The following is an 11,939-nucleotide window of genomic DNA, read 5'->3' as shown; positions in this document are numbered from 1 at the left end:
AAGCCCCTGACACCACTGTCCGTATATGCACAGTGATGTCAGGAGCAGAGCTGGGGTCTCAGGCAGAGTGCTAGTAGCGCTCTGCTCTAGGACTCCGGCTCTGGGGGAATGCCTGACATCACTGCTGTCCATATATGTACAGTAATGTCAGGAGCAGTGCTGGAATCTAAAGGCAGAGCGCTATTAGCGCTCTGCTCTGGAAATCCAGCTCTGGGGTTTCCCCTGACATCAGTGTCCATATATGGACAGTGATGTCAGGAGTAGAGCTGGAGTCCCAGGCAGAGTGTTAGGACTCACAAACGTGATGTAAACAGAGCCTTCTGCTCAGAAGGAGACTTTTTATGTTAAATAAAAATCTTTAGTGTGCAAAAAAAATTAATGTTCTAGATTTCTTGACTAGTGGAAGTTGTTGGAAGGAAAAAAAAACCATTGTTTATTTATGCAATGGAAAACACTCAACTGAATTCAATTATATGTAAAACTATAATGCAAAACACAACTCTGGGATTAACCCTCCAATAGGGAACACAATCTCTGGCAGAACATTATACTATGCAGAATCTTATTCCTCATGGAGCTGTAAAAGTTTCAGAATTAAATGTTCATCTATCTTGCTGCCAAACATTTTGCTGGTGCCTGCACTTGACATATCTATGATAAACTATTTGTACATACATTAAATAAAAGTCTAACAAAATGCTCAGTTTAGGTATTAGAGCCAAGGGTGTAACTACTATATAGGGAGTGTTAAGTTAACTATCGCATATGGGTCCTGGTGCCTATAGGGCCCCTCCAGGCCCCTCTGCCACATAAGAAGACACCAGTGGTATATATGGCACATGTTAAAGATTTTGCATTGGGCCCAGCAGCTACAAGTTTGGCCACTGGATATGAAGAACTGGCCTCTCAGCTCAGGAAATTCAGAACTCCTGATCTGCTAATTCTCCTACCGGATTTGTTAGCAGTCTGTAACCCATACGCCACCTACAGGCATGTATAAAATTTCATCATGCGCAGTTATTGAAAGAGGAAGAGCAATGCAAAAGTATTGAAATTCTTAAACTAAAAGGATAAGTTCTTCATAACACTTGTTTGAATATTTGAGTAATAATATGCGTATTTGCTGCCTGCCAAGTACTGTAACTTATGCCGGTTCTGATCAGTTGCCATGTGGTCATAGCCAGAACAGGCTTCAACTCCAGTCTAGTAGAGGACAGTAGGTAATCTCTGAAATAGCTGCATTCAATTAAGTAAAACCTTTGGGGAAAACCTTGGACAAGAGCTAAGTTTTAATTTTTTTTTTGTCCAGAGTTTTACTTTAAAGTGGACCTTCAATTTAGCATCAGATGTCGATGCCCAATTAAGTATTAGGTCTTTCTGAAATATGTCATATCTAGGCACCTGTCTAGAAATAGAGCGCACATCTTATACTACAAATACTGACATACATACATAGGTATTACTAGGAAGCAATGTTTACTGCAGTCACTGGCCAGGATATACAGTATCAGAGTAAGCTCATATAAAAATATTCAGTTATAGAGATAGATAAAGATAGATAGATATGAGATAGAGAAATGATAGATAGATAGATAGATAGATAGATAGATAGATAGATAGATAGATAGATAGATAGATAGATAGATAGATAGATAGATAGATAGATAGATAGATAGATAGATAGATAGATAGATATTCGATTGGTCGTGGCTCCTTTTGCATGAATTACTACATCAATGCGGCGTGGCATGGAGGTGATCAGCCTCTGGCACAGCTGAGGTGTTATGAAAGTCCAGGTTGCTTTGATAGCGGCCTTCAGCTCGTCTGCATTGTTGGTTCTGGTGTCTCATCTTCCTCTTCACAATACCCCATAGATTCTCTATGGGGTTTAGGTTAGGCGAGTTTGCTGGCCAATCAAGCACCAGGTATTGGTACTTTTGGCAGTGTGGGCAGATGCCAAGTCCTGCTGGAAAATGGAATCGGCATCTCCATAAAGCTTGTCAACAGAGGGAAGCATAAAGTGCTCTAAAATTTCCTGTTAGACGTCTGCGTTGACTCTGGACTTGCTATAACACAGTGGACAACAGCTGATGACATGGCTCCCCAAACAATCACAGACTATGGATACTTCACACTGGACTGCAAGCAACTTGGATTGATGCCTCTCCACTGCAGACTCTGGGACCTTGATTTCCAAATGAAATGCAAAATTTACTTTCATCTAAAAACAGGACTTTGGACCACTGAGCAACAGACCAGTCCTTTTTCACCTTAGCCCAGGTAAGACGCTTCTGACGTTGTCTCTGAGTCATGAGTGGCTTGACACAAGGAATGCAACAGTTGTAGCCCATGTCCTGGATACGTCTGTGTGTGGTGGCTCTTGAAGCACTGACTCCAGCCGCAGTCCACTCCTTGTGAATCTCCCCCAGATTCTTGAATGGCCTTTTCTTGACAATCCTTTCAAGTCTGCGGTTATCCCTCTTGCTTGTGCACCGTTTTCTACCACACTTTTTCCTTCCTCTCAACTCTCCATTAATATGCTTGGATACAGCACTCTGTGAACAGCCAGCTTCTTTAGCAATGTCCTTTTGTGGCTTACCCTCCTTGTGGAGGGTGTCAATCACTGTCTTCTGGACAACTGTCAAGTCCGCAGTCTTCCCCATGATTGTGTAGCCTACTGAACCAGACAGTTGGACTATTTAAAGGCTTAGGATACCTTTGAAAGTGTTTTGTGTAGATTAGCTGATTAGATTGTGACACTAGGAGTCTACAATCTTGAACTTTTACACAATAATCTAATTTTCTGAGAAACTGAATTTGGGGTTTTCATTAACTGTTAGCCATAATCTTCAACATTAAAAGAAAAAAATGCTGGAAATGGACCAATCTGTGTGTAATGAATCTATATAATATATGAGTTTCACCTTTTGAATTGAATTACTGAAATAAATTAACTTTTTGATGATATTCTAATTCATTGAGAAGGACCTGTAGATAGATAGATAGATAGATGATAGATAGATAGATAGATAGATAGATAGATAGATAGATAGATAGATAGATAGATAGATAGATAGATAGATAGATAGATAGATAGATAGATAGATAGATAGATAGATAGATAGATAGATAGATAGATAGATAGATAGATAGATAGATAGATTTACCGAGCAAATGAAAAAGTTGCAATATAAAATATTAACAAGACAGAATTAAGAAAAATACTTGACAGTATATAACCATGTTAGAATACAGTAGTTGAGTTAATTCCAGACTGTTCATGTGTGATATACTGCTTTATATGAGCTTAATAAAATTAGAAACACACAGACCGTATGTTGTAGATGTAGTCATGTAGACTTTCTGTTATCAGATTTATAAACATGAAACATCCAGGAACATACACATACATCCTAGTCTACCAGAGGCACACCAGCATACACAAAGTAACAACAAAGAACAGACAGACATATGATAAGAGGTTGGGACTTGGGAGGCCTCATAGTTGATATCTTGACACGAGCTTCTGCAAATCAATTCTGTGTTTGACCTTCCTTTGTCCTCTCCTTTGGAGAATTCTCCTCTGTAGCTTCTGCAGAATCCTAAAAAAAATACATCATGCAGAGAGATAATGATATTATTGTACAGGATATAAATAAGGTTTTATAAATTGACCTATAGGCAATAAATATTGTATTCTACTAAGTATAATATGGAGATCATTTATAAAATGACAAACAGGGGAAGCAGACATAAAATGACAACTATGGAAAAGAAACATCTGAAAGGAGAGGGGACCCTGCCTGTTAAAAAGTTTACAACAGCTTAAAGGCTATGTGTATTTATATTGTTTTATTATTCTTATTAACACTCAGAAACATATAAATCGTGACGATATTTGATACATATAAACGAACATTAACATATAAGTGCCGTATCAGACTAACCATCTGCAGTCTGTAACCATCGAAAAACATAGGTCTTCATAGGAACTTTACATATAATACGGTAGGATACAAAATTTGCTTCATTTTTTATTTTAGAAGCAATAGATCAATAAAAAATAATTGCAAAACTGCCCCTATCTTTTAAAGGCGATGACGTAAGTAAATCAAAATTTATATTCTTGCATAAGTTGCATCTATTTTTTTTGTCGCAAGTCAATTTAGTCAAAATTATTATTGATTTACGCCAAAAAGAACGGATGTTTGCTCCTCATTAGACACTTTTCAAAAGTGTCTTGAAAATGTTGTGTCTTTGTGAAAAGGTGCATGTTTTAAAATACACCACTGTGCACCAACATTTTTCTGTATAGGCAGCAGCTTCATTGAAATAAGTTTTTATGTGCCCCCTTCTACTCCCCCGCAGAGGCCCTGCCAACATATTTTCTCCCCTTGCGCCCCTACAGAACCCCTGACTGCCCACGTTCTCCCCCTTGCCCCCCACAGAGCCCCTGCCCACTTACTGTCTCTTAATTTCCTTCCCACAGAGCCAATGCCCATCTACTGTATTTTCCTTGCTACCACAGAGCTCCTGCCAACCTACTATCTTTCCTTGCCCTCTATAGATCCCCTGCACACCTACTGTCTCCCCATTGTCTTACCAAAGTTCCCCAGCCCACCTATTCTCTCCCCCTACCCCTCTAGCCCCTGCAAGGTTTCATCTCCCTTCTGCCACTCACAATTCCCTCAGTCCCATTCTCCCCCCACAGAACTCTGCCGTGTTGACAGTGCCCTTACCCACATACTGTCCCCTCTGTCCCAAAACAGAGCCTCTGCAAGGTTTTGTCTCTCCCTGCCCCACCTCTCCCACCTGCAACATTTGGTTCTCCCAGCTCACTTAGCTCTTCCACCTAGTGTGTCCCCCTTGTCCCCAAAGGTCCTCCTGCCCATCTACTGTCCCTGCCCTGCTCCTCTACAGAGCACCTAGTAGGTAGCCTCACCCTTTCCCACCACTTTTTTTTCCCACAGCCCCCTCTTCCCCCAACAGAGCTCTGTCACTTTGTGCCACCTAACATACCCCCAATAAAGTCCTGCTACCATGTGTCATTTACCCTCCCTATAGCTTCTGCCAATGTGTCTCCCGTCACAATGATGCCATTAAATACCAGTAGATAATAACTATTTATTTATTCATGACATCATGTCTTCCATTGATAACTGAAGTCATAATGCTGTGCCAGATATGTTGTACAACAAAACCAAATTGTAACCGACGCACCCCATTGATTTTATTATGGGGTCTGTCAAGGTTCTATCAAATTTTCCACCATTTTGACAGCAAGAATATTGTTGCATGCTGCACTAGCTTACTGTCAAAAGCGATGGAACACTTACAGAGGCTCACAACACTAATGTTAGCAAAGCGTATGTTACATTGGTTAAGATGATTAAGACCTAGAATAGTTTTTAGCAGTGTTAATAGTGAGGACATATTGTATGTATTCTTAGGATGAAGGTGGCATAGTTTTTCTATAGACTAAAGGTAAGGAATAAAGGACAGACCTGAATCAAATATAATTCTTAGATGGCAAGCCTAAAGTGTTAGGACAGTGGTATGCGGCACAGATGTTTGAATTATATCAAGGACGTAACAGCAGAGAAGCTAGCAGACACTATGGCCAGATTCACACGAACGAGGGCAAACTCGGGCGTGAAAAACTGTAGTTTTTCACGTCCGAGTTGCACACGTGTGCATTCCGTTTTCACAGCTCCCCATAGACTTGATTCTATGGAGGGATCCGTGAAAATTGAATAAAATAGGACATGTTCTATATAACACTGGACCCTTCACATGTTGCGTTGTTTTAACGGCCATCACACGAACGTATACTATGGTCGTCTGAATAGGCCCTAACTGGTGTTTCTCATGTTAGGACAGATTTCACAATATTCAATGGATAGCTAAACCAGCCTAAAGATAGTACCTTGAGCCAAGTCTCCTTATAATGTTCATGATTGGGACAGTGTAAAGAGAAAATGGAAGAAGAACACCTAGCACTGAACTCTAATGAGAAGTAGACACAATGAACATACCCCCACACAGTAACATAGTTAGTAGGGCTGAAAAAAAAGTAATACCTTAATCAAGTTCAACAAATTCTCTTGCAATGTCGATCCAGAGTTAGGCAAAACAAAAAAAACATAAGGCAACAGCCAATTTTCCTCATCTTAGGGAAAATATTACTTCCTGGCTCCAAATATGGCAATCAGAATAAATCCCTGGATCCATGACTCATCTCTAAAAATCTAGTAACCATTATCTCATTACATTCAGAAAAGACATATTTTAAGCTCTTTTAGTAAATTCACTATGATAATTTCTTCTGGCAGAGAGTTCCATAGTCTCACTACTCTTACAGTAAAGAATCGGCTTCTATGTTTGTGTAGAAACATTCTTTCCTCTAGACGTAGTGGATGCCCCCTTGTTATACTTATAGTTCTGAGTATAACTACAGGGTGGGCCATTTATATGGATACACCTAAATAAAATGGGAATGGTTGGTGATATTAACTTCCTGTTTGTGGCACATTAGTATATGGGAGGGGGGAAACTTTTCAAGCTGGGTGTTGACCATGGCGGCCATTTTGAAGTCGGCAATTTTGTATCCAACTTTAGTTTTTTCAATGGGAAGAGGGTCATGTGACACATCAAACTTATCGAGAATTTCACAAGAAAAATAATGGTGTGCTTGGTTTTAACGTTACTTTATTCTTTCATGAGTTATTTACAAGTTCCTGACCACTTATAAAATGTGTTCAAAGTGCTGCCCATTGTGTTGGATTGTCAATGCAAACCTCTTCTCCCACTCTTCACACACTGATAGCAACACCGCAGAAGAAATGCTAGCACAGGCTTCCAGTATCCGTCGTTTTAGTTGCTGCACATCTCGTATCTTCACAGCATAGACAATTGCCTTCAGATGACCCCAAAGATAAAAGTCTAAGGGGGTCAGATCGGGAGGCATTTCTTCTGCGGGGTTGCTATCAGTGTGTGAAGAGTGGGAGAAGAGGGTTGCATTGACAATCCAACACAATGGGCAGCACTTTGAACACATTTTATAAGTGGTCAGAAACTTGTAAATAACTCATGAAAGAATAAAGTAACGTTATAACCAAGCACACCATTGTTTTTGTTGTGAAATTCTCGATAAGTTTGATGTGTCACATGACCCTCTTCCCATTGAAAAAACTAAAGTTGGATACAAAATGGCCGACTTCAAAATGGCCGCCATGGTCAACACCCAGCTTGAAAAGTTTCCCCCCTCCCATATACTAATGTGCCACAAACAGGAAGTTAATATCACCCACCATTCCCATTTTATTTAGGTGTATCCATATAAATGGCCCACCCTGTAGATCATGACTGAGATCTCTGTATTTGATGGATTTATACATAGTTATTAGGTCACCCCTCAGCCGTCTTTTTTCTAAACTAAATAACCATAATTTTGATAATATTTTTCAGTGCTGTAGTCCACCCATTCCTTTTTTTACTTTGGTTGTCCAGGATAGAAAAGAGTCTATTAAGACAAAGCAATGGAATGTGCGTAGATGTGGGGTTTATCTAATGTGTCAGAGAAATCAGATTAAAGTGTCCCTCTCAGAGTTGAAAATCCAGCAAGCACAAGAAATTATTCCCTGTACAGGTCCAGAACATACAGCCATGAAACGGAGTAACCATGGCATGCTTAGAAAAATTAAGGCAAAAAATAGATTAAAGTAAATTGTGGAATAACAGCTGGTCAGAGAGCAAAAATAAGATGTAAGGGAATTGATGTGAATAAAGATTTGCTTTTTAGATTATATACATATGTTTTCCAATAAATGATTGCCTCTGTAAAGAAAAAATGTGCAGCCATCTGTTAGTGCATATGATGTATAAATCCGTAATGGAGCAAGCAGGGGTTAAATAATCATGTAGACCGCTTGTAAATTATATCATTACTTTAAGCATTCCGTAAATGTATAGATTGGGCAGACTCTTTTTCAGACTCTATCTTTTTCTACACTACTTAAAAGGCACAGCATAGGAAAGAATACTAATTTTAGGTTGGAAAATTTTAGGTGGCAAATGTTCTGATCTGCTATAGGAAAAAGGACTGGACTGAATTTAATAACATTCTGTTTTATACTTATATTTACTTCTACAATAAACTTAAAGGGTTTGTCCAGGATAAAGAAAAAAAAGTCGTAGGGGGGAGGAATCGGGCTGAGCACAGATCATAGACAGATGTGGTGCTGTTTAAGAGAAAAAAACAGACCATGTTTTCTAATCCTTTAAGCTGTATTACTGCACAACAAAATGCCCACAGCCTATAAAACGCTGGGATAGAATCCCTGTGCAGGGGCCACTGGATAACGACGGCCTATGCAAGGGTTCCATCACGGTGTCTTGAGTCTGTCGAGCAGCTCCATCTGTTGCGGGAACGGGGCTAGGTGAGTACAATTTGTTACAAGGGGGGCTGTGTCGCACCATCTATAAGGTGGGCTGTGTGACACTATCTACAATGGGGGTTTGTTGCACTACCTACAAGGAGGACTGTATTGCAATATCTACAAGGGGGGCTGTGTGGCATGATCTACAATGGGGGGCCTGTTTAGCACTATCTACGAGAGGGGGTGAGTGGCCGTATCTACAAGAGGGTGTGTGTGGCACTATCTACAAGGGGACTATGTGTGGCACTATCAACAAGGGGGTTTGTGGCACTATCTACAAGGTGGGCTTTATGGCACTATCTACAAGGTGGGCTGTGTGGCACATTCTACAGGGGGATATGAGGCACTATTTACAGGGCGGGCTGTGTGGCACTGTCTACAAGGGGGCTGTGTGGCACTCTCTACAAGAGGGTGTGAGTGGCACTATCTACAAGGGGGGCTGTGTGTGGCACTATCTACAAGAGGTTCTGTGTATGGCACGTTCTACAAACGGGGGTTGTATGTGGCATGATCTGCAATGGGGCTGTGTATCGCACTACATGGTTGGGCACTATCTACATGGTGGGCCTTATGGCACTAAATACAATGGGCAGGCTGTGTGGCACTATATACAAGAGGGGGGTTGTGGCACTATCTACACAGGGGGCTGTGTGGCACTCCACAAGGTGGGCTGCGTGGCACTATATACAAGAGGGTGTGTGTGGCATTATCTACAAGAGGGTGTATGTGGCACTATCTACAAGAGGGTGTATGTGGCACTATCTACAAGAGGGTTTGTTTGGCACTATCAACAAGGCGGGCTGTGTGGCACTGTCCACAAGGGAGGGCTGTGTGGCACTCTCTACAAGGTGGACTGTGTGGCACTATCTACAAGGGGGCTGTGTGGCACTCTCTACAAGAGGTTAGGTGTTACTCTCTGAAAGAGGGTGTGTGTGGCACTAACTACAAGGTAGGCTGTGTGTGGCACTATCTGCAAACAGGGCTGTGTGGCACTATCTACAAGAGGCTGTGTGTGACACTATCTACAAGTGGGCTGGCTGACCCTATCAACAAGGTGGGCTGTGTGGACCTATCCACAAGGTGGGCTGTGTGGTACTATCTACAAGGGGCTGTGTGGCGCTCTCTACAAGGGGGGCTGTATGGCACTAGCTACAAGGTGGAATGTGTGGCAGTGTCTACAGTGAGTCTGTGTGGCACTCACTAACTACAAGGTGGGCCTGTGTGGCACTATCTACAAGGGAGGGCTGTGTGGCACTGTCTACAAGGGCGGGCTGTGTGGCATTATATACAAGAGTGGGTGTGTGGCACTATCTACACAGGGTGCTGCATGGCACAATCTTCAAGGGGGCAGTGTGTGTCACTATCTTCAAGGGCTTCTTTGTGTGGCACTTTCTACAAAGGGGGGCTGAGTGTGGCACAATCTGAAAGGGGGGCTGTGTGTCACACTATTTACATGGGTGGCACTATCTACATGGTGGGCTGTGTGTCACTATCACAAGAGTGGGCTGTGTGGCACTATCTACATTATCTAAAAGGGGGCTGGGTGTCCATATCTACATGGTGGGCTGTGTGCCACTATCTACAAGGGGGGGCTGTGTGCCACTATCTGCAAAAGGTTGTGTGTGGCAAGCGGGCTGGGTGGCCCTAACTACATGGTGGGCTGTGTGGCACTACCTACAAGGGAGGTGTGTGGCACTATCTACAATCGGGGTTGTGTGGCACTACCTACAACTGGGGCTCTATGGCACTATCTACAATCGGGGTTGTGTGGCACTACCTAAAACTGGGGCTCTATGGCACTATCTACAAGGGGGGCTGTGTGGCACTATCTACAAGCGGGCTGTGTGGCAATCTACAAGGTCGGCTGTGTGTCACTATGTACAAGAGGGGCTGTGTGGCACTCTCTACAAGAGGGTGCGTGTGGCACTATCTACAAGGGAGGGCTGTGTGTGGAACTATCTACAAAGGGGGCTGTGTGGCACTATCTACAAGGGGCTTTGTGCCACTCTCTACACGAGGGTGTGCGTGGCACTGACTACAAGAGGGTGTGTGGCACTATCTACAAGGGGGGCTGTTGGTGGCACTATCTACAAGGGGGCTGTGTGGCACTATCTAAAAGAGGGTGTGTGTGGTACTATCTACAATAGGGTGTGTGTGGCACTATCTACAAGCGGGTGTGTGGCACGATCTACAAAGGGTGCTGTGTGTCGCACTATCTACATGGTGGGCTAGGTGGCACTATCTACAAGGGGGCTGTGTGGCACTATCTACAAAGGGGGCTGTGTCACACTATCTACAAGGGGACTGGGTGGCCCTATCTACATTATAGGCTGTGTGGCACTATGTACAAAGGGGGCTGGGTAGCCCTACTACATGGTGGGTTGGGTGGCACTATCTACAGATGGGGTTTTGTGGCACAATATACAAGGGGGGCTGTATGGCACTATCTAAAAGGGGGCTATGTGGCACTATCTATAAGGGGGATGTGTGGCACTCTACAAGGGTGGCTGTGTGACACTCTCTACAAAAGGTGGTGTATGGCACTATCTACAAGGGGGGCTGTGTGTGAACCTATCTACATAGAAGGCTGTATGGCACTATCTACAAGGAGCTGTGTAGGGCACTATCTACAAGTGGGCTGAGTGGCCCTATCCACAATGTGGGCTGTGTAGCACTATCTACAAGGGAGGGCTGTATGGCACTATTTACAAGGGGGGCCACAAAGGGGTTTGTGGCACTATCTACAAGGAGGATTTGTGACACTGTCTACAAGGGGAATTGTATGGCACTATCTACAAGGTGGGCTGTGTGTATGGGTGTTTTGTGGCACTATCTGCAACGTAGGCTGTATGGCACTATCTTCAAGGGGGCTCTATTGCAGTTTCTACAAGGGGGGCTGTGTGGAACTATCTACAGAGGGGATGTGTGGAACTAGCTATAGGGTGGCTGTGTGGCATTATCCATACTACCCTGTGTGGCACTTTCTACAAGAAAGGGTATTTGGCACTATCTACAAGCGGGACTGTGTGGCACTATCTACAATGGAGGGCCTGTGGGGCACTATCTACAAGATGGGGTGTTCGGCACTATCTACAAGGAGGGCTGTATGGCAGTATCTACAAGGGGGCTGCGTGGAACTATCTACAGTGGGTCTGTGTAGCACGATCTACAAGCGGGGCTGTGTGTCGCTCTATCTACAAGGGACAGTGTGGTCCTATCTACATAGTGGACTGTGTGGCACTGTCTACAAGGGAGGGCCTGTGTGGCACTATCTACAAGTTAGGGTGTTCGGCACTATCTACAAGGGGGCTTTGTGGCACTATATACAATGGGGGCTGTGTGGCACTATCTACAAGGGGTGCTTTGTGTCACTATCTACAAGGGCGGCTGTGTGTGGGGGTTTTGTGGCACTATCTACAACATGGGATGTATGGCACTATCTGCAAGGGGGGCTGTATGGCAGTATCTACAAGGGGGGCTGTGTGAAACTGTCTACAGAGG

General features: G+C 43.2%; 1 long non-coding RNA gene across 2 annotated transcripts in view; it reads right to left on the bottom strand.

Moving 5' to 3' along the window:
- Positions 1 to 406: 406 nt before the first annotated feature.
- The window catches only part of LOC142748995 (uncharacterized), a 71,309-nt gene continuing 59,776 nt past the window's right edge, over positions 407 to 11,939 (bottom strand). For both annotated transcript variants that reach the window (XR_012882353.1, XR_012882352.1), the window contains exon 5: positions 407 to 3,602. This is a non-coding gene — a long non-coding RNA (uncharacterized LOC142748995). The remainder of the gene's footprint in view (positions 3,603 to 11,939) is intronic.

Source organism: Rhinoderma darwinii, chromosome 3, assembly GCF_050947455.1.
Source record: "Rhinoderma darwinii isolate aRhiDar2 chromosome 3, aRhiDar2.hap1, whole genome shotgun sequence".
Taxonomy (NCBI): Eukaryota; Metazoa; Chordata; class Amphibia; order Anura; family Rhinodermatidae; genus Rhinoderma; species Rhinoderma darwinii.
This window is presented reverse-complemented; position numbering and strand designations above follow the sequence as displayed.